Source organism: Sciurus carolinensis, unplaced genomic scaffold (assembly GCF_902686445.1).
Source record: "Sciurus carolinensis unplaced genomic scaffold, mSciCar1.2, whole genome shotgun sequence".
Taxonomy (NCBI): domain Eukaryota; kingdom Metazoa; phylum Chordata; class Mammalia; order Rodentia; family Sciuridae; genus Sciurus; species Sciurus carolinensis.
The window spans coordinates 372,495-389,652 of NW_025920131.1; the positions used below are offsets into that span (position 1 = coordinate 372,495).

The following is a 17,158-nucleotide window of genomic DNA, read 5'->3' on the forward strand; positions in this document are numbered from 1 at the left end:
TTAAGCCTGGACAGGGCAGCAGGGCAGCAGGTAAGTTGTTTTTTTTTTTTAAAGCATGTGGGGTCAGCACAGGAGACCCAGTATATAGAATTATCCCCTTAATCTTATGTTGCCACCTCTCATATCTCTCTGTTACTTATCAATGGTAGAAATGAAACAAGTCAGGCAGGAGGACATACTGGCAAAGCTTTTATTAAGGCTTCTATTTGAGATGAACACACAGCACTGACCAGGCTGGCTCCTGGAACAATGCAAGAGAGTTAGTTTTATTCATGTGAAAGTGCAGTTTGTAAAATGGTGGTGGAGGTGTGCTAAGGTTTAGAAATGTTTATTGGCTAACGCGGCGGGGCGGTCCCCGCAGAGCTGTCATGGCCCAACCATCTTCGGTTACCATGACCTTTGCTAATGTAGTCTTATATTTCTCGGAGCAAGAGTGGGAGATCCTGGAGGAGTGGCAGAAGGAAATGTACCAGCAAATGATGAAGGCCAATTATGAGACCCTTGATTTCCTGGGCTGCACTTCTTCAAAGCCAGAGTTGATTATCTGGATGGAACAAGGGAGAACGCTATTTATTAATCAGCGATCAGAGGTGTTGCAACAAAACAAGAAGGACAATTAACCCTTCTACTGATGAACAGATAACCAGGGGACTCTCAGGACAAAAGAGCAAGAATGCCATCTAAATGGTCTTCAGAATCAGGACCTGTGTGCTACCTAATTAGAAAGGGCCACCTTACAATCTCCAAGCCTCCAAGAAAAAGAATTTCCAAATAAAAGCTCGAAGTCCCAGAGTCTAATCATGACAAGAAAGATCCAAGGTGTAAGTCTCTGGATGTCCCACTAGACATGGAAATTCCTCCAGGGCCAAGGTTGTATTCCTGCTTTGTCTGCAGGAAAGCCTTCCAGATAAAGAACGACTTGGTAAAGCACATTAGTAGCCACTCCAAGAAAGGTAAAAGAACCTCTCAAAGTCCATAATACAAAAACAAATCCAGAGGGACCCGGATGTTCGGCTGTAAGAAGCGGTTCCAGTGCAGTGAGTGCGAGAAGAGCTTTCACCCCAGGTGCAGCCTCATCACTCACCAGGTGGTCCACACTGGGCAGCGGCCCTTCGCGTGCCCTGAGTGTGGCAAGACCTTCGGCTACAAGGCCAACTTGAAGAAGCACCTGTGTTTGCACAAAGGTGAGCGGCCGTTTCGCTGTAGGGACTGCGGCCAGGGCTTTGTCCATCAGTGCCAGCTCACAGAGCACCGCCAACTGAACAGTGTGGAGAGGCCTTTCCCGTGTCCCCAGTGCTGCCGGCCTGGGCTTCCGCCTGTGGAGAAGCCTGCAGGCGCACCTTTGCTGGCACAGCGGCCAGAAGCCCTTGGGCAGCCCGAGTGCGGCAGGGCCTTTTCCCGGAAGGCCGCCCTGCAGGCCCACCAGAGGACGCACGGCGGGGCGGGAAGAAGCTGTTCTCCTGCGAGGCCTGTGGGAGGAAGTTAGTCCACAAGACCAAGTTCACGGATTACGTGCGGGTCCACACTGGAGAGAAGCCCTTCTCGTGCCCAGAGTGTAAGAACAGCTTCCGCCTGAAGAGAAGCCTGAAAGCCCACGGAGTCCAGCACCGGGGGCAGAAGCCCTTCCAGTGTCCCAAGTGCGCCCGGAGCTTCTTCTGGAGGAACGCCATGAGGGTCCACCAGCGCCTGCACAGCGAGGAGAAGCCCTTCTCCTGCGCGGAGTGCGGCAAGAGGTTCACCCTCCAAGCTGGCGCACCACGCGGGGGTGCACGCCAGGCAGCGGGAGTTTGCCTGCGGCCAGTGCAGGAAGACCTTCCCCCTGCGCTCCAGGCTCACGCAGCACCTCAAGAGCCACAGTGCCAAGAAGCCCTTCTCCTGTGCGGACTGTGGCCGTGGCTTCTGCCGCTGCTCGCACCTCAGCGAGCATGCCAGTATTCATGGTGGAGAGGAGCCGTCCCAGTGTACGACAGAGTGCGACAAGCGCTTCTTCTGCAAGGCCTCCGTGAGGTTCCACCAGCGCATACACAGGGACGAGCGGCCCTACGCCAGTGTAGCAAAACCTACACTCAGCAGTCCCCGCTCACCGAACACCTGCGCGTCCACAACGGGGAGACGCCCTACCAGTGTCCCCAAGTCCGAGTTTCCGTCTGAAAGGAAATTTGAAGAACCACCTTCTCCAGCACAGTAGCACGAAGTCATTCTCGTGCATGAAGTGTGGCAAAAGCTTCCCGCAGTACCGGCTCACGGAACACACGCGTGTCCACAGCGGGTTGAAGCCCTTCCAGTGTCCGGAGTGTGACAAGAGCTACAGCATCCGGGGAGGTTTGAAGGTCCATCTGCACACGCACAGGGGAAAGAAACCCTTCCTCCAGAGGAGAAGTTTGAAGACCCATCTGCATCATCACAACCAAGAGAGGCCCTTTTCTTGTGAGGAGTGTGGAAGGAGCTTCACGTACAAGGGGGCACTCAACACCCACATTGCCATGCATGCCAGGGAACCCCCCCCCCCCATTCTCTAGGGCAGACCACACAACCTTGGTGACAGCTCAGTTGTCTCTAGTTTGGCAGAGCAAAGAATTCAGAGATTGGCTATAGGCACACTGGTCAAATGCATAGTCGGCAGGACCCCATGGCTCTTGGACAAAATTTCCAGATTATCTAGGGAAAGACAGAAAGACTGGCAGTCATGGCAGAAAAGGTCATGGACATGAAACCAGGGCCTGCTTGCTAGGCAAGTACTCTACCACTGAGCTACATTCCAGCCCTAAGAAACATTTTATACCAGTCTGCTAGTTCAGCAGAATTTCCATGTCATCCAAGTGTGTAATTCCTTCATTTTTAGAAACCAGCTTTTCCGTTGCTGGGCTTCCCTATTTAAATTCTCACTGGAATGTTCAGTTTTTCTCTCATGTAGATTTTCATTTTTTCTCAAATGATTGCAGTGTATCTGTTTCTTTGGAGTCAGGGTGTTTTCTGTATTGCTAAAAGTAAATGCTGTTGTTCACCAAAAAAAAAAAAAAAAAAAAAAATGTTTATTGGCTTTAGGTATTTTTCAGAGGTTTATTTTTCTTTTCCTGTGAGGATACGTTTTACTCTGAGGAAGACATGGTAATCCTGTCAATCATTGTAGCCAAATGTTAGTTTTCCATATCGGTGCCACATCTTGTATAAACATCTCTGCTATATATCGGGAATGAGTTGCTGTAACTCTTAGAAGAACTCATGTTGGAAATAGAAGAGAAGACAATTCACGACAAGTAAGAAGTTAAAAGTCCTGAGAATTGCCATTTTAATGGCCTGTCAACAGTTGTTATCCTTTAATGCTGTTTGTCCTTGAAGTCATGGCAAAAACCTTCTGGCCCTAATGATGCCCCTGGTCTCTAAAGCTGTTAAGGTGGTTTGAGGGGGATGATTAAGGCACATAACAAGTTTTTAATAGCTAACAAGTTATGAGTTAGCTGAGAGAATGGAGAAAAAACTTATACCATCTTTTAATAGCTATCAGGGCATGAGTTAAGGAATTTGCCTTTTGTCCCTTTGGTGGTCTCTGTTTCTTATTTATATATATGCACATATATATATGCACATATACAAATATATAAAAATATATATGCACATATAGACATATATACATATACATATATATTTTATATGTATGTATAAAATGCTTTCTTCTTGAATTTTAAGCATTAGCACTTTCTCTGAGAATGTAAGAGCCAATCTGATTATCACCATATTGAAAATGGAAAAGGGTGAAGGAGAGAATACAAACATTTTAATTTAAGGGCAATGGCTTGCTTGTCCATTATAAAACAGATATCTTAATCCTTTGCACTTCCAGATACAAATTAAGAAGAACTTGTTCTGATCAGAAATGGATCCAAAAGATGCTTGGAAGTCCTATCTCCCACTATAGATCTTTCTGGAGAATTGCCCTCTGACAATTTAGACTTCCCTAGGACATGGTGAGGTTTTATAATATAGATAGCTTTGGGTAGGGGGTATACCTTAATATAGAGCACTTTTATAGCTTATTCATGGCCCTGGGCTTGATCCATAGCACCACAAAGAAAAAAAAAAAAAAGGTAACTACATCAACTTTGAAAAGCAGGAGATTTTATTCCTTTGTTTCCACTCAACTGTGTTGGAGCTTCAGCTCTCTAAAGATGATCTCAGGGTCTTTTGGAGAAGAAGAAAATTTTAAGAACTATCTAATCCTTGCAAATATTTATGTAGGTAGGGAATGATCCAAGTAATGGTATAAAATGGGAGAACAGAAATGAATGTAATCTCCTTGGTAGTGCCTTTAGACCAAATAGATAGACTCCTCTTCCCCAACATTTTCCCCACTCCTATGATTCTGATTGGTGTAAAGCCCTTGTATTTTTTCTCTCCCCAAAATGACTGGAAAGGAACACTTCAAGGGGTTGGGGTTGTAGCTCAGTGGTAGACTATTTGTCCATCACTCGTGAGGCCCCAGGCTGGATCCCAAGTACTGTGAATGGAAAGCTGGGAAAACTGTTTCAATCAATCATCTCTTACTTCTGCCCTTATTATTCTACCATAATAAATTAAAATTTTCCTCACTTGCTTCTTTTGGTGGTCGTAATGGTGCTGAGAATTGAACCCAAGACTTCTGAACTTTTTAAATGACATGTTTTCAAATAGCATACTAGAATTAGGAGAATTGACCTTAGAGAGATTGACTTTGGGCAAATAAATCTGTTAGGTTCAATTTCTCCATCTGTAAAATAATTATGATAGTAACTACTTTGTAAATGCAAACATTTAATTAGACTGTGTATAAAAATGGCCTAGCAGATATTAGATGCTCAATAGGTGTTAAAGAATATAAGAGCCAGTTATGTAACTCCAGTATTTCTAGGCCTTTTACAGCCAAGGTCCCCTAGAAACACAGAAGGAAGAATTGTTAATTCACCCAAGTTGAGGGAGCCTGCCAGGCATGAGAAGCTGGACATTCTCATTTGTTGCTAGGTATACTGAACTGTTTTCAACAAAGACCCTATACTTATGCCAACCTCAGATGAGTGCCAAGGGGTAAGTGCTTTTCTGATTGGTCCAGTGATTTCTTGCCCCTAAATGCTGGATTTCATCCACCACAGCCTGCGTGATTTGGGCTAGGAAAGATCAAGCTCAGAATCAGTGTGCCTAGAATCCTTATCAGAAGATTTAGGCTGAACCCAGTTTTGTGTCAACTTCATAGATGGAATACTCATTCATATTTATCCAAGAATCCCCAAATATAATGAATGGCAGACATGAATCTATCCCAGGTACTCTGGATATGAAACGTTCTTCAGAATACATTTTATGAGCATGACATAGTATTATACATCAATGTTTCAGCAAATAAATGAACAAAAGGTAGTATATCCATACCATGGAATATTATTTATCAATTAAAAGGAAGTACTGATACATGCTGCAACATGGATAAGCCTCAAAGACATTATGCTAAGGGAAAAGAACCAGAAAAAGAATCACAATCTTTCATAATTCCATTTGTATGAAATACTCAGAAAAGGAAATTTTATAGAGCCAAAAGGTACACAACTTTGTAAATATACTAAAAATAACTTAATTAAATCTAGTTATGGTCTGAGGGTCTAGCTCAGTGGTAAAGCACTTGTCTAGCATGTGTGAGGCTAAGGGTTTAATGCTCTTGTAGTCTAATCATATTACCTCTGAACATTCCTGCATTGTCTCACAAATGAGCTGCTGGGGGACATATCACATCCAAACCATAACACCTAGTCTTCATGACCTTAGAATATTTGTCTTCAGAATTTATTTATTTAGGTACTGGGGATGAACTCAGGGGCACTCAACCACTGAACTACATCTGCAGTCCTATTTTGTATTTTATTTAGAGACAGGGTCTCACTGAATTGCTTAGTGCCTCACTTTTGCTGAGGCTGACTTTGAACTAGAGATCCTCCTGTTTCAGCCTCCTGACCTGTGGGGATTACAGGTTTGCACCCCCGTGCCCAGTTCAAATTTACTTTAGATTTCCTTTTGGACCCAAGAATTGAGTTGAATTTAGTTATCCTGGCCAAAGCAGCAAAGCAAGTGAATTTAGTCCATTTCTCATCAGGAGATCTGTGCTTCCAGACTGAGGTTAAAAGAGGATTATCCTTTTTTAAATGACATTTTAAATTAACTTTATAGAGGAATTATTTATAAATCATAAGTTCAGCTTTTATGTGTATGTGTGGTGCTGAGCATTGAATCCTTGGTTTCATATATGTGATAGCTTTCCCAGAATATTACACCAGCATCCAGTTTCCATTTGGAAATCTGTGTGCTTCTTGGGAAGCTGACTCTACCCCTGTCTAATGTCTAAAGTGAAATATATGATTTACTATAGAAATATTATTGCAAGAATTGGCTTGTGATCTCTGTTGGTCAAATCAGAATGGATCCAGATCAATTGCCAGAAATGTTTGAAGAAAATTTTTGGGTGATGCTTTGGCCATAAAGTTAGAACTCCACTCAATGCCAAGAGGGAAAATAGCCAAAGTCAAATATGACATCTGTTGGGTAAGATGTACCATAGGAAAAATCATGAAACTCTACATGAAACTATGCTTGAAGGCTATTATCTCAGACACTTTAAATTATGTGAGTAATAAACTCCTTTCATTATTTAATTTATTTAACCTGGGATTTATATAAATATATAGATACTGTGTGGAAGACCCAATATTGTGAAGACATGCATTCTTCCCAACTTGGTCTATAGATTCAATGCAACTCCAATTCCAGGAAGCTATTTTTGTAGCTATAGACAAACTAGATCTAATGTTTATATGAAAAGGAAAAATTCAGAATGGTAAACATAACACTGAAAAAAAAGTCAGGGGGCTATCATATTGCAAGGCTTACCACAAAGCTATAGTAGTTAAGACACTGTTATATTGGTAAAATGGATATATATGGCTGGGGGTACATCTCAGAGGTAGAGCACTTGACTAGCATGCTCAAAGTTCTAAGTTTGATCTCCAACACTGTAAAAAATAAATAAAAGGATAGACAGACACATAGATTAAAGAATAGAAAAGAGAGACCAGAAATGGAACCGCACACATATAGGTAACTGATCTTTGACAAAGATGCAAAATTCAATAGAGGAAGGATAGCCTTTCAACAAATTGTGCTGCTCAGTTGGATTTCTATATGTAAATAAATAAATAAAAACATTTTCTGGATGAAAATTTTATATTAGACTATTAGACTTTACTAAAATTCCCAAGTTCAATCCACAAATCCCCAATACAAAAAACAAACAAAAAACTCAACAAAACAAAGCAAAACAAAATAGAACAAAACAGCAACAACAACAAAAGCAGTGGTAGAGAATGTGATTAATATGTATAAGGCACATGCATACATACACACACAAGATGGAAAATAAAATCTCTTTGTGAAAGACACTGTTAAGAGAATCAAAAGACAAGTCACAGATAGGAAGAAAATATTTGCAAAACTTATATATGATTATGTACTTGTATCTAAAAATACAAAGACCTCTTAGAACTAATTATTAAGAAAACAGGGCAATTTAAAAATGGTCAAAAAATCTGAGCTGACATCTCAGTAACATACACAGATGGCAAGTAAGCGTATAAAAAGATGTTCATCATCATTTGTCATCAGGGAACTACAAATTAAAATAACAATGGGACATCATTACACACAAATTAGAATGACTAAGATCTGAAACACTGACAACACCAAATGCTGGCAAGTACGCAAAGCAAGAGAAATTCTCATTCATTGCTAGTGGGAATGCAAAATTTTATAGTCACTTTGGAAGATAGTTTGGCAGTTTCTTACAAAGTTAATCATGGTCTCGCCATACAATCCAGTGATATTATCCAATTGGCTTGACAACTTATATTCACACAAAATTCTGCAAAAGAAAGTTTATACCAGTTTTATGTATAATTGTCTAAAGTGAAAGGTGTCCTTCAACAGATAAATGGATAAGTAAATTGTAGTATACCCATACAATGATACAATATTATTCAATGATAAAAAGGAAGCTGCAGAATGACTTGGGATAATCTTAAAGGCATATTGCTAAAGAAAGAAACCAGAATAAAAAACGTATTTGTGGGCTGGGGATATAGCTCAGTTGGTAGAGTGCTTGCCTCGCATGTGCAACGCCCTGGATTCAATCCCCAGCACTGCAAAAACAAACAAACAAACAAAAAAACACCCTCCTTGTGGTCCAACTATATGACATGTTGGAAAGTATAAAACTGGAGATAGTAAAATGAACAGTGGTTTTCAGGGGTTCTTGGAGAGGGGGGCTGCATGAGTAGATAGAATATAGGGAATTTTTAGGAAAGGTAGAATGCATTTTATTTTATTTATTTTTTGTGATCCTGGGGATCTAACCCAGGGCCTTCATCACATAAGGTAAGCAAGTACTGTACTACTGAGCTATATCCCCAGTACCTAGATGTATTTTATTTTACTGTAAGTCAAATCCATAACCACACATCCCAATTTACACTTTCCTACTTCCAAGCCACTGTTCTTCTCTGAACAATTTGTAATGTATTTATTCATTATTATATTCATTAATTTACTCAAGAAATGTTTATTGAGAACTATACAAAATATTAGGCAGGATTCTATGGCAAACTACTTGGTATGCCTTTAAATATAGTTCATTCCTTATTGAAGTTTCTTTCTCTATTTTGTTTAGCATTGGCCTACTATTTTAAACTTTCGTAGTTACCAAGTGCTCTGAAAATATATCATGACACCTTCCCTTTCAAGACTGAATCAGTGAAGTGTGATAGTGCATGTCTGTAATCCCAGGGAGTCAGGACATGATGCAGGAGGATTGTAAGTTTGAGGTCAGCTTCATCAATTTAGCAAGACCTATCTCAAAATTAAAAATTTTTAAAAAGGGCTGGGGTTATAGTTCAGTGGTAAAGTGCCCCTTGCCCCTGGGTTAAATTTCCAGAAAAGAAAAAAAAAAGATTACCTATCCTCTATTTTTCTCTGTGTGCACTTCCTTGGTAATTTAATATTTTACCATATAGTATAATTACTTGTTTATATCTCTTTTGGAATCTTTAAGAGTTGAGAGATAATGGTTGCTAAAATTACTTGTAAATTAAAATTACTAGGCAGAGAAAAATCTTCTGAAACACAAAAGATTCCGAGAAATAACATTTTTTTTTTTTTTAAATTGAGATAGAATTTTTGCTATGTTGCCCAGACTGGCCTCAAATTCCTGAGCTCAAAAGATCTTCCTTCCTCAGCCTCCTGAGTAGCTGGAATTATAGGCACATGCTACCATACCTGACAAACATGGATTTATATTTTTTTAAAAAAATGTTTTTAGTTGTATATGGACACAATGCCTTTATTTATTTTTATATGGTGCTGAGAATCAAACTTAGTACCTCACATGTGCAAGGCAAGCACTCTACCACTGAGCTACAACTCCAGCCTTTTGTCTTATCTTAAAAACTAAAGTTTTACAAAATCCAATCAAGCGACCAACTAGCATGTATTATAGAATTTTCTAAGATATTCAAGAATTAGGCTATATGTATACCTTGAACACAGTAATATGGCCTACCTCTTGAAGTTATGAAGTCATTGACAGAGCAATTAGAGATGGAATTGAGTGTTTGGACAGATATGTAACATACCAACCAAAATCTCCTATTAACAGACATAGTAACTGTTTTCAAGAGAACTCTCCGGATTCATTCTCTTTCTTTTGATTAGCAGACTGTGTCTTTTAGAGCTGTTTAAGTGCACAGCAGTATAGAACAGAAAGTACAGGGTTCCCACTAATGCCCAACTTCCCAATTTTCCCCATTTTCTGCATCTCTCACCACAATGGTGCATTTGTTATAATCAATGAATCAACATTGAAGTGTATAACTGTCTTCTCAGTGAGTAAGCATCTTCTTAGTTTCAAAAAGATTCTAAATGTTTAGAAAAACCAAATCATACTATAGTTATGTGCTCTGTAACAATTTTTGCATCCACCAGAAAACTACATCCCCAGGCGTTTTTGAAAAAAGAAATGTACTTATGCCTTTGTGTGTATGTGTAGTGCTGGGGATGGAACCCAGGGCCTCAAGCATGCTAGGTGAGCACATTACTGCTGAACTACACCCTAGCCCCTTCTTGTTTTTTATTTTATTTTATATATATATATATATATATTTTTTATTTATTCATTTCATTTCATTTCATTTTTTCAAGTGCCCAATCTAAGTCTTGAGATGTGACATCAACACACAGAAAAAAAGATGGCAATGCAGGGTCTGGGCAGCCACCGAGAACCCAGCACCACAGCCCACAGTCTGACCCACCACAGGTTGACCGCTGCACGTGGAGGCAGAGCACAGGGGCCCCAGCTTTAGCTTCACCGAGAACATTTATTACAAGGCCCCACAGCACTTTATTTTTTCTTTTCGACGTCCTGTTCTGCAGCTTCCTTGGCCCTCTTTGCCCGGATGCCAAAGAGCTGGCCATTGGCATGGGCCATGCGGAGACTTGGCAAATGCCTTGAACTTCTTCTCCTCCTCGGTGATGACTCTGGCTTTCTCCATCTTGTACACGTTTCGATAGGCATTCTTGGTCCTGTCAGCTGGGTGGACAATTTGAGTTCTTCAGTAGAGCTGTCTCCCTTCTTGGGGACAGAGGGCTTCCTGGGGAAGAGGATGAGCTTGGAGCGGTACTCCTTCAGTTGTTGCACGTTGGCCTGCAAGGACTCGGTGGATCTGTTCCGCCTCCTGGGGTCCACAGAGATGCCTGCCACCCTCACTCCTCCAGGCTGAAGCCCCTGCCATCTCGGACTTTGGTGTGATACCGCACCGTGGGGCACCTCACTGTGGGCCAGAGGGGTTCAGACGCAGGGCGCGGGGTGCTGCGGCTCGCTTTCGCTTGCCCGGGCCTTGTGCCTGCGGATCTTCTGGGCCGGCTGGTTGAACCACGTGGCCATGTGCTGCTGCCAGTCCTTGAGGAAGTGCGGCTTCAGGATCATGCCATTCCGGCTGGGCGCCATGGCTGCCTACGCCTCCTGCGCTGGACCGGAGAGTGGCCTTGTTTATTTTTAATGTACAAAATACATTGGCCTATTATAACTTCATCCTTTTAACTCTAATATGCAAAATTGATTAATTGATTTAAACTTGTGATGTTGAGTTGAAATCTTCCTAAGTGGGAACATTTATGTTGACTTATATCTCATTGTATTTAAAAGTTCTACGTGGCCCTGTGTGCTGGTGCATGTCTGCATTCCTAGCTTGTGGCAAGAAGACTGAAAGTTTCAGGCCAGCTGGGGCAACTTCGTGAGATTCTGTCTCAAAGTGATATGAAAGAAGAACTAGAGATATTGCTCAATGGTAGAGCACTTGCTTAGCACGTGCAAGGCCCTGAGTTCAATTTCTAGCACCACAGGCACACAAAAAAAGTTGAGTTGTTACATTTCACATTTTTAATAATTACCTAATACTTAGGGAAGTTTTGTTTATTAAATTGAAATATTTTTGAAGGAAATAAGAAATATTAAATTTGCCAATAAAGTTTAAAGATTAAAGGCATAAAGTTTGTAAGCGAGCCCAGGTTAGCATTAATAAGAGGTCTCCTAGAATTGACAATGAATGGTTATTTAAAATAGAGTAATAGGACTGGGGTTGTGGCTCAGTCGTAGAGCGCCTGCCTGGCATGCGTGAGGCATTGGGTTTGATCCTCAGCACCACACAAAAATGAATAAATAAAATAAAGATATTATGTCCATCTACAACTAAAAAAATATTTAAAACAAATAAAAAATAAAATAAAATAGACTAAGAATTTTGGACTCCAACCCAGTGACCCATGCCTATAGTCCCAGCTATTTGGGAGACTGAGGCAGGAGGAAAATTTGAGCCCAGGAGTTGGGGAACAGCCTGGACAACTTTACAAGATCCTGAATTGAAGGAAGAAAAGAAAACAAAAAGCAAAAGAAAGAAAGAAAAAGAAAAAAGCTGGGTGTAATGGGGCATATGCCTTATGAGGTTGTGAGAGGAGAATCACAAGTTTGAGGCCAGCCTCAACAACTTAGCCAGACCCTGTCTCAAAATTTAAAAAAACAAGAAGAGTTGGAGATGTAGCTCAATGGTAAAGAACCCCTGGGTTCAATTCACAGCTACCCCCTGCCACTCTGCAAAAGAATATTATGTTAAGGACCTAAAAACATTAGGAAGAACTAAGGGTTTGAATTTGTGACTTTAATCAGTTAACATAAATTTTAAAAAATCTTGATACATATAAGCCTTCTTGGTACATACAAAATTGACTCTCTGGGGCTGGGGATACAGTTCAATGGTTCAGTACAATGCTTAGCCAGCATGAGACCCTCAGTTCAATCCTGCATTTAAAAAAATTGCTTCTGAGGCAAAACAGAATAAAACCTTTGGTATTTAATACCTCTTTATCTTTTAGAGTCAATCAACACTTTCTTCAATTTTTCTAACTTCTAAAATTATATACATCAAAACAGTGTGGGTTTCTTTCTTTCTCCCTCCCTCCCTCCCTCCCTCCTTCTTCTCTCTCTCTCTCTTTTTTTCTTCCTTCCTTTTTCTTTCCATTTTTCTCTTTTGTACCATATAGTAATATCTCAGAGTACAGGAACAATATTTTATTTATATTTAATTGTATTGCTTGCCATACTGCTTTGGCACACAGTAGGAGTTCAATAAATGCTGAATAAAAAGAATACAAAGTTTTAGGGAAAAGAGAGAAAGCAGAGGGTGACAGAATGCTTCGAATTTACCCTTACTATCAAAATAGCTAGACCAAAGCAAATTTCCTCAGACTATAGAGTTTGATTCCCAGCACCCTCCCAAAATGGACGTTGCTTATTTTTTTTAGCTTTTTAAGAAAAATTTGGTCTTATTAGTTGTACATGACAGTAGAATGTATTTTGACATGTTATACATATATGGAGTATAACTTCCCATTCTTCTGGTTGTACACGATGTGGAATTACATTGGTTGTGTATTCATATATGCACATAGAAAGGTAATGTCTGATTAACTCTACTATCTTTCCTATTTCCATTCCTACTACCTTCCCTTTATTCCCCTATGTCTATCCAAAGTACTTCTATTCTTCTCTACAGCTCACCCACCTATTGTGAGTTAGCATCCACATATCAGAGATTTAGGCCTTTGTTTTTTAGGAATTGGCTTATTTTGCTTATCATAGTAGTCTCCAGTTCCATCCATTTACTGGCAAATGCCATAATTTAATTTCTCTTTATGGTTGAGCAGCATTCCATTGTGTATATGTATCACATTTTCTTTATCCGTTCATCTATTGAAGTGCACCCAGGCTGGTTCCATAGTTTAGCTATTGTGAATTAAGCTGCTATAAACATAGATGTGGCTGCTTCTGCATCACTGTAGTGTGCTGATTTTAAGTTCTTTGGGTATAAAACAAGGAGTGGGATAACTTGTTCATTTTAAAAAATGTGTTATAAAGGGTATCAAACTGCTTAAGAACCTTTTAATTTAATCAAATGTATTTTAAAAATAGTTTTATTGTGTTAGAATTTATATATTTCATAACTATACTTACAAAGTCAATATTTAGGTGCCAAATTTAAAGGATATGAATGGTATATAGTTTTTTAAACATTTTTTGGGATATTAGCAAAATGGTCTTAAGATCCATGTGCTAAAACATTGATTTTCAAACTCAAGTATGCACTACAATCACCTGGAGCACTTGCTAATGCACAAGTCACTGGTTCCCATCCCAACATTGAATGTTCTGGGGTGGGACCTGGGAATCTGCATTTTCATCAGTTCATCAGCAACTGCTGTTGCTTGTCCACACTTTTGAGAGTCACCACTCTGGAATGATTAGCCTACATTGAGTTGACTATTCTAGAAATGCAGGAATTCCTTGACCTTCCTCCTTTTCCCACACCCTTTACACAAAATCATTTATCCAGGCTTTCACATTCATTCTGCATGACAGATAAGCAGCCAGTGCAGGCACTTCCCTCCATCAGTGCTGCCATTACCCTAATGAAGAGCTCTTTAATAGGGGTGTGGGGGGGGGCTCATTCCAAGACTCTACACCAGCTCAATCTCCTCCAAATATGCTCTTTTTTATTTTTATTTTTTATTATTTTGATTCATTGTACACAAATGGGGTACAATTTTCATTTCTCTGGTTGTACACAAAGTAGAGTGACACCATTTGTGTAATCATACATGTACATAGGGTAATGATATTTGTCTCATTATTATCTTTTCTTCTCCCCACACCCTCCCCACCCTTCATTTTCATCTATACAATTCATCCTCCCTCCATTTTTGCCTCCCTCTCCCCATTATGTATCATCATTCACTTATCAGAGAAATCATTCAGCCTTTGTTTTTTTGGGGGATTGGCTTATTTCACTTAGCATGATATTCTCCAACTCCATTCATTTACCTGCAAATGCCATAATTTTGTTCTTTTTATGGCTGAATAGTATTCCATTGTGTGTACATACCACAGTTTCTTTATCCAAATATGCTCTTAGGACTCCCAAACTTGGCTTACTTGATGGTACCTACATCTTTAGTTATCTCTCTCTCTCTTTCTCTTAGATGCTGGGGCTTGAACCCAGGCCCTTGTGCTAAGCTTATGCTCTATCACACCCTCCAGCCCTTTGCCTTTGTCTCTCTTTCTCTCTAGATAACAGTTGTCTGAGGATAGGATAATGTTTTCTTTGCCATGGAACCTCAGGGCCACCCCATGTGATACCTGGCATATCATTGGTATGTAATAAATATCCACTGAGTGAATTAATGTACTTCTTACTTACATTGTGCTAATGCCAAAGTCATGAGAGGTTAGTATACTCTATGGGCCTTGACTAGCAATTCCATATAAGAATGTAGCAAGAAGTACAGAGTAAAAAAAATATATGGTATGATTTACTGTGAGAATAAATGGTAAGAAGTTTAGAGAGGAGACAAAGTATTTGGAATGATTGGTTGGTGACCAAATGAGGACCTTGAAGCTTCATATTTCCTCTTCAATATTTAAACAGTTCTGGCAAAGGGCATTTTTGACCCTGGGCAAGGCAGTGAATGATTTATTTAGCATCAATCTTTTCCTCAACAGGAGTAACTATGCCAAAGAGAAGTTTTTGTGCCCTATGACCTTCATTTGCAGCAAGCCCAGAGCTTGTGTTTTCTATTGATTACTATTGTTTTGCATTCAGTTCATATCTGATCACAGTTATTATAGGCAGACATGAAATTTCAGTTTTTGGAAATTACATAGCAGTTTTATTACAGCAAACAGATGACAGAATTCCTCAAAGAGCTACTTTGAGAATTGTTGTACTTGAAAAATATGCAAGTGTTTGCTTTTAAAAATATTTAGACACATATGATTTTATTCAGATCTTATATACTCATAGGGTGATTTTTAAGAATCAGATACTTGTATATCTAAAATCAAGAGAGGTCTAAAAATGTCTTTAGAATGCTGTTATGATCAGCTTTTCCATTCTGTGATCAAAAGACTGACAAGAACAATGTAGAGGAAGAATAGTTTATTTTGGCTCATGGTTTTTAGAGGTTCAGCCTGTGATTTGTTGACTTCATAGCTCTGGGCACAAAGTGAAGCAGAACATCCTGGTGGAAGGATATGTCAGAGAAAGACAACTCAGGAAATAGCACCAGGGAGCAGAGACAGCTCTGTTCACCAGGGACAAAATGTGAACCCCAAAGACATACCCACAATGACTTATATCCTCTAGTCACACATTACCTGTCTACAGTTATTGCCCAGTTAATTTATATCAGTGAGTTAACCCAACAGTTAGATTAAGGCACTCATAACCCAATCATTTCACCTCTCAATATTCTTGTATCATCCCACATATGATTTTTTGGGGATACTGCATATTCCAACCATAACAAATGATGACCTGGCACTTTTATCAGAAAGTGGTTATTAAGGGGGTTGAGGATGTAACTCACTGGTAGAGCACATACTTAGCATTTATATGGCACATGTCTGCACTGCAAAACCAGAAAAACTTATTAACATAGTCTCCCAAAGGACTGAGGATTTATCAATAGCAGAATGCTTGCCTGGCATGCACAGGGTTCAATTGCAGTACTAACAAACAAACAAAACTCTAGCAAAGAAGTAAGTTTCCCATGTGTGAGAAGCAATTTTTGTTTTGTGATTATTGCTACAGATGACCATCAGGCAACAGTATCATATATTTGATTTATTTCCATAAAAATAAATTTTATGTATGCTTAACATGCATTGCTACAGATACCTGGAAAGAGAGTTCTCAGAAAAATTAAGACTCCAAATAAATGCTTCAGGGACAAAAAAGTAAACTGCTATACACAGACCAGAGCAACTAAATGTAAATGCAGGGATCCTCACAGACTAGAAAGTCCTTCTAGTGAAATGATTTGTGGAATTGCAGTAAGGAGGGTTATGAATGTTTGTGGGAGGCAGTTCTGAGCAGAAAAGTCAATAAAAAACAAGGGCTGGAGTTTGGGAGTGGGGGAGGGAGAGACAAAGGATGCAGTAAGAAGACGGCCTTGGGCAGAGTAGAGATTGAGCCTTGTGTAGGAGGGTAGAGGGTCAGAAATGTATGCAGATGCCAAGCGAATCAATTCTATATGTGTTGTGCCCAAAGGCTTGAGACCCCACAAGGACCACCAGAGACCACGATCAATGCAAGCAGCAAAGAGTTGTTGTTTCTCTATTTGTACATGGCGTAAAGGCATACCATAGCCTCTTCAACAAATGGTGCTGGGAGAATTGGAAATCCATATACAACAGAATGAAACTAAACCCATATCTCTCACCATGCACGAAACTAAACTCAAAATGGATTAAGGACCTCGGAATCAGACCAGAGACCTTGCATCTTATAGAAGAAAAAGTAGGTCCAGAGCTTCAACATGTCGGCTTAGGACCAAACTTCCTCAACAGGACTCCAATAGCACAAGAAATAAAAGCAAGAATTAATAACTGGGATAGATTCAAACTAAAAAGCTTTCTCTCAGCAAAGGAAACTATCAGCAATGTGAAGAAAGAGCCTACAGAGTGGGAGAAAATCTTTGCCAATCA

At 39.9% G+C, this 17,158-nt stretch overlaps 2 pseudogenes; one reads left to right on the top strand and one right to left on the bottom strand.

Moving 5' to 3' along the window:
• Window positions 1–368: 368 nt before the first annotated feature.
• LOC124974094 (zinc finger protein 425-like) lies at window positions 369–2,519 on the top strand (annotated as a pseudogene).
• Window positions 2,520–10,462: 7,943 nt separating this feature from the next.
• Window positions 10,463–11,068, bottom strand: LOC124974116 (60S ribosomal protein L13-like; annotated as a pseudogene).
• Between the last annotated feature and the right edge of the window lie 6,090 nt (window positions 11,069–17,158).